Raw genomic sequence first — 6697 nt, 5'->3', positions numbered from 1 at the left:
TGTGATTAACATGATACATCATGTGAGAAAATGTACAAGTGATCTTGTATGCCTGATTTCCTCACAAACTCTAGAAAAAAGAGCTGTTGTGTGACCGTGTCAGAACTTAATGGGCACATTTAGATGGAGCAACCACTGAAACTGAGAAATATCCTAAACCAAGTTTTAGTCATCAGTTCAGAGCATAGCCTCTAGATGGCACTCCATGTGTCCCTGCAGATCTAGTTGATCCTTTTTCACCTCAACTAATACTATCAAACAAGAACCACAGCAAACAAGAAATGCTATCAAGTTTCGGTTAGCTGGGATCTCACTGCCTCACAAACTATTGCACAAGATACTTATATGCAATTCGTGAGCAAGCTGACCCAAGATCCTAAGATCTTGCAGCCGCCACCCGCCATGGTGCTACCCCTACCTGCTGGCTAAGATCCAGAGGCGGCAAGCTGACCCAAGATCCAGAGGTGGCAGAGACAGAGACAGGTTACCATCGATCTGCTTCCCCGGATCCATCGACAGGTTACCAAGAAACCTAATCGAGCGCCCAGATCAAGCGCCAGTGAAGGCAGCAGCTTACCAGCGAGAAGGCGGTGACCGTCGTCGTGGTGGTGGCCGTCGAAGATGTCTCACGCCGCCACATCATCACCTCGCGTCGCCGCCTCGTCGCCTCATGCGCCGCCAGCGGAGCCGCGCCTCGCGTCGCCTCGCGGAGTCTCGCGCCTCGCACCGCTAGCGGAGTCTCGCCTTGCGTCCGCTGGTTCCGATCTGGGGGTGAGGACATACGGTTCCGATCCGAGCCGTATAGTGTGGAACAATTACAATCCAGGCCCGTTTTCATTCCGGGCCATATCTAGCCGAACGACCATTCTTGGTCCGGCCTAGTTTTGAACCAAGCCTATTCGATCCGGGTGGAACAGGCCATGTTTCGGGCCGTTCCCGCCAAAACGAACGAGGCCTAAGGGAGATGCTAATGCTTAGGTGCTTGACTTCTGCACAAATCTCAGACTAATCCTAGCCATCAGATCACCATACAACTGTAGTGATCAAGTTATAGTTTATCTCTCTTTTTTCCGGTTCCTCTCCGACCCCGTGCAATCTCGCCCGCGCTAGCTTGTCTGTCATCCTAAACGCCGAAATGCAGCCGGGCACCAACTGAAATCGATTTGAGGTGTTAATTCGGAGCGTGTGAATACGTCTTGAATTGAGCATATCCTAAATGTGGGCACTGACTCCTGCGCCCTTAGGCCATCTCCAACAAGGTAGCGCTACCAGAAATATTATTCTAAACAGTGAACAGTGAAAAAATCAGCAAGCCAGCGCTTCGCATCGCGCTAGTCTCGCGCACAGTCCGCGCAATGCTTTCTCGTCCGTCCTTCCCCTGGCTTAGAGCTGTTACTCGCTTGGAGACGGTCTCAAAGCTAGTCCCGGTGCAAGATTTCATTACACTGTTTCCAAGGATGTCACATCATCTCATGAGGTTTATTCTCATGAATGAAACAGGGAGTCTCAGTGCACAGTTTTATTTCACAATTTCATAGGATACCGATGACATTTAATTGTGAGGCATGTGATTGGATATGGTTGGATGAAATGAAACTCTATAGCCCCAATGCAAGTTTCAATAGATTTCATAGTCTTGGAAACAGTGTATACACAGTTTCATCCTGATGAAACTCCTTCCCTCTCACTTCATAACTACCATATCATGTCATCACATATGCTGATGTGTCACCGTATTTAATGTGCATGAAACTTCTATGAAATTAGCCTTACGGGACGATTGAGGTGCTCGATCGCATCTCGCAGCAACATGATCGAACAGTACAGTACGGGAATCTGCTGGTTATCAGATTCCTCGTGAAAACGACAGAAATAAAGCAGAGACCCATCCGGAGTTTCGGAACTTGAGCGCGCGCGCTCCGAAAGCAAGAGCAAGCCTTTGGTCGGGTCAGGGGAATTCGATCGTCTATCTAGGAGGGGGAAAAAAGGCCATTCGCCGGTGGGCCTGTCCGCAGGCCGGCCGGCGTCGCGTCGCCGTCGGCCGCGAAAGCCGGTCGAACAGTCCCGGTCTGATGATCAACGAGCACCGAGCATCCGTGGCTGGGGAACCATGATGGGTGGGGCCGGGGCGCAATGCGGAACACGTGCGTGATTGCACGCACGGGCCGGCGGAAAGCTCTCGACTCGTCGCCTTGTCATTCGTGCATGCGAAAGGACGACGAGAGAGAGAAGGGCGGCACGTCATGTGTCTGGGAAGAAAGCGGAAAGGGAACAGAGCAAGGAAGAGGAAAGAGCACGCGCGCGTTTAGTCTGTGGCTGGCCACGAATGTTGACTAGTCTGGCGGCCGGCCGGGGCAGGCAGAGAAAGGCAGGCGAGATGAGCGGTGGCCTTGGGCTGCCCATGGAGTAATGGATCGGATTTATGGATGATCACATCCCATGGCGGGAAGGTAAAAGCATGCGATGCGACAGAGAGGGCAGACAAGGGGGCGATCACACCTCCGATTTGCTTGGAATAATTAAAGCAGGTGGCACTATGTGAATGCCCCGAAAGGGGTGATCACATCTCTTCTGAGATCTCGCTAGACCCTTATTTACTCCACCCCCAACTTCCAACTTTGTCACTATGCAAAAAGAAGATTCCCCATCACATCAAACTTGCGGCACATACATGGAGTACTAAATGTAGATGAAATTAAAAACTAATTGCACAGTTTTGTTGTACTTTGCGAGACGAATCTTTTGAGTCTAATTAGTCAATGTTTGGACAATAATTCACAAATACAAACGAAACGCTACAGTGTGCTACAGTGCCGGCACAGTAATTTTGACACTCCTAATTTTAGCAACTAAATAAGACCTAGGATTGATACGGGCCGCTGGAAAGGTTAACAGAATAACAGTGTCGTCCTAGATGATTTTACTATACATGAATGAATGACGTAAAAAGCAAAGAACAGCCGGGATCAACCAACAACCCGGTGCACCATTGTTGCTCGTGTCCATCCAAGAAGGTTTCGGGGAGCACGCTGGAAAGGAAACGGGAATTTCGTGGCCGGCGCGGCGGCCCGTCCACCGGCACGTACACCGGGCTGAGTCGTCGTCGTCGTGTGTGATGGCCTGCGGAGGGGGTTTGGGGCTGCGCGGGCCGGCTTCTCGTGCGGCCCGTCTGGCTTTCACGGGCTTTGCTTTGGTGCTCCAGTGCTCCACCAAAGGTTTCGACATCTGCTGGTGGAGTGAGGCGTCCAGGTTTATTACAGCTCAAAAGGACTACGGCGTGAGGCGTCCACTATTTCTAAGCTTTGTGTCTAACCTCGGTGTTGAAACAACAAGGTATCTGGTTTGACATTTGAGCGTGACTGCTCGCTCGGTTGAAACTTGAAAGTACTAGGTTGGTCATCGAACTAGTACCCTTTTTGTTTTTTTTAATCAAACGCATGTTGCTTCCTAGGCTCGTTTAGGATTAAAGTTGAGCCCTGTCACATTAAATGTTTAGATACTAATTAGAAGTATTAAATATAAATTAATTGCAAAACTAATTATATAAATGAAGGCTAATTCGCGAGACGAATATATTAAACCTAATTATTTGACCATATCATACAACCGTAAATATATACTAATTATGGATATCTAATGATATATTTACTGTAGCACATATTTATTGTAGCATGGTTAAATTATAGATCAATTAGGCTTCATAGATTCGTCTCACGAATTAGTCACGACTTATACAATTAATTTTATAATTAGTTCACGTGTAATAGTACCAAATACCCTCTAAATTTTCCTCGATGATGACTTTCCAGTCGCCCGTGACTAGAACATGCACGGTTGATTCCACCGCCTCTCCATTCTCTGGCAACATTAGCAGCACAGCACATGGTGGGTCCCGCTGTTCCCACTGAACTATTTTCTGTCACCTCTCTGCTCTCTCTCTCTCTCCCCCCTTCTCATTCTCTTTCTCTGACGCTCCCAGTCCAGACCACCGGTGGAGGTCCTCCGCCGGCGCTGCGTGAGGCAGCAACGACGACGCTCGCTCTTCACCGGCGAGGCACCAGGATGTAGGGCTCGCCTCCACCGGATCCGGCGAGCGCCGCTCGCTGGCGCGAGGGGGAGCGGCGGCAGAGGGGCTCGACGTCCGCCATCGAGGCAACACGAAGGCGGCCGCGCTCTCTCTCCTCCGGATCCAGCGAGCTCCACCCGCTGGGGCGACGGGGAGCGGCCTCCGGAGCGGCGCGCGCCTCCCTCCGGCGTCGCGACGGCGTCGGCCAGGCGTAGGAGTGGCGAGTTTTTTCCTTCTTTTTTCTTTTTTCCTTTTTCCGTGACTTTTGATGTACACAACTTTTTATTCAGTTTTTTCAAAACTTTTTCATTTCCATTTTTTGTGCAGAACTTTTTTTAAAAAAAATTGTTCTTATGTTTTTGCTTCAAAAATTTATGCTCAAACTGTGTTAGATTTTTTTGCCAAAAATTTTTTTCCAAAAACTTTGTGCACTAGATTTGCCAAAAAAAATTGTATTAATTTTTGTCGATATAAATTTTGTGTCAATAGGTTCATGTTACACTTTTTTTTGATAATGATGTTACACCTTCTTATGATGTCAATTTCATAGCCATCATAAACATCACAAATATATAAGAAAGTCACGGTCAAAATATGGCGTTAGAGAATGCACCAGAATACCGAATTATACCATCTATGGGCATTGTGTATATGCATAGACAACTAAGACAAGCAGTGTGCTTCTTGAAACACACCTAAAATTGCATAGGCTAAATTTTACTAGCCTATAAAAATATGAATGCATGTATCCATTGAGGTTTCTACCCTTTAGAATTATATAGCATCAAATAAACTTCCCATCTTGATAGTAGAATGAAGTCATTAACTTACTATTCTGCACAAGAGTAGGAAGTAATAGAGTTAAGTAATCTTTTAGAAAATACTTAGTACTCTATTTTCCCAGAGGCAATTACGACACATATCTTGCCAAAGAATATATTCGGGAGAATTGGAAATGGGAATTGCCATGTTTGATGTTTATAGTCTGCAATGGGATCACAAATTTTGAACCAGCAGCTTCTTGTTGTTTCTCTTGCACACTGATCTGCCTTGGATGCTGGTTGGCTCACTGCCCTTGGGATTTCTCGATCTGCACGCTGTGGATGGTTGTGATCGCAGCGAAACCACATGGTCCTCCAACATGGTTTTGCAAGATTTCACGTGCAGGCCGCTAGGAGCACGCCCAGAGATCACCAAAATCCTAGCACATGCACATGCATGGTTGTCTGGCTTCCCCTTTTCGTAGTGTGACGCAAAGCTAGTCAAACAAGAATACCAAGATAAAGAGACGCTAAATGGCTTGAGTTCATGGGCGGGCTGTTATACCGTGTCAAGGGATTTTGCATCCATAATATCTCCAACAATCAACAGATGTTTCTTCGCAAAAGAAACAATACCAGTGTAGAGATTACACCTTATTGCAATCGGTACACAATAGCACAAGATCAGAATTTAGACAAATTTATCGTCTTCCTATTGAAATGCAAACAACCAACACGTTTGCTAGCTAGATGACATGTGTAGCCATCCCTTGGTGCAGCGGTGGAGAAGTGAGGATTCAGATCATGGTACCCATGATCATACACGCATTCCGATGCTTTTAGAGATTTCATTTATAGACTTGTGATAGGGGTGTGCACTCTTATGTGTACGTGACCTTGTAATATAAAAAAAAATGCATCTCATCTTCGCTCTTTGAGCCTGTGTGTATAAACCAGTAGCTTTATCTGGCAAAATTTAATTAATATCGTTTCAAAAAGAATTAATTAATAAGTTAGGAGAACAAAAGATTAATTCCATATTATTAAACTAGATGACCCCTTCCATCATGGACCTTGATTTGTGCAATGTGCCTCGTCTTTTCTTTTCTTTTCATAAACTGATGGGATCGGAAGATTTCATGCATAAACTGTTAGAATTAAAACCAGCGCTATCTCCGAGAACCGATGGGATCGGAGGATGTACTAGTGCTCGCAGCAGAAGCAACAACAATATAACAGATGTCAGAGCCAAGGATCTACAGAAATGAGAACGACTCTGAGCATGATATGCATATATTTGTTCATGATAGTCAGCTACGTACCCTGCATCTCTCTAAAGCATGACTGTGGATGCTCCATAATCTCTTTCCTCGCAGTCAGGGATCATATCGTCTACATATATGTACTAGCCACTGCACTAGGTCACAAAGTCCAACTCAAAACTCTAGTACAGCTTAACAAAATTTCAGTGACCTATTTCGTTGATTCAATCTCACTTATAAACCACAAATATTTTGGCTACAACATACCATCTTCCGAATCACTCATGGATACCATGCTTTCAGTTGACATGGACCCTCATCAAGATAGTGCGGATACACCTCTAAAACGCTGCCGCAAAGATGAACAACCTGACGATGGAGCAAAAGAAGAAGCCGCATGCTTAGCTGATGATGTGAGCGCTGAGAGCGAGGGCTGGATTAAGAAATCTGCAGCGTGATGGGCATCGACACGCACGCGCACGCGTCAAGCGCTGATACGACAGAAGTGGCAATCAGCCCTGCAGATTTGTTTATTTCGTTCTAGTGAGGTTGTACTAATCAACAATTAGGACGAGGTAGCTAGACGAAATAAAGCAAAACGAGGAAGA

The sequence above is a fragment of the Setaria viridis genome, chromosome 6 (assembly GCF_005286985.2).
Source record: "Setaria viridis chromosome 6, Setaria_viridis_v4.0, whole genome shotgun sequence".
Classification (NCBI taxonomy): domain Eukaryota; kingdom Viridiplantae; phylum Streptophyta; class Magnoliopsida; order Poales; family Poaceae; genus Setaria; species Setaria viridis.
The sequence above is the reverse complement of the archived record's forward strand: the minus strand, read 5'-3'. Positions refer to the sequence as shown.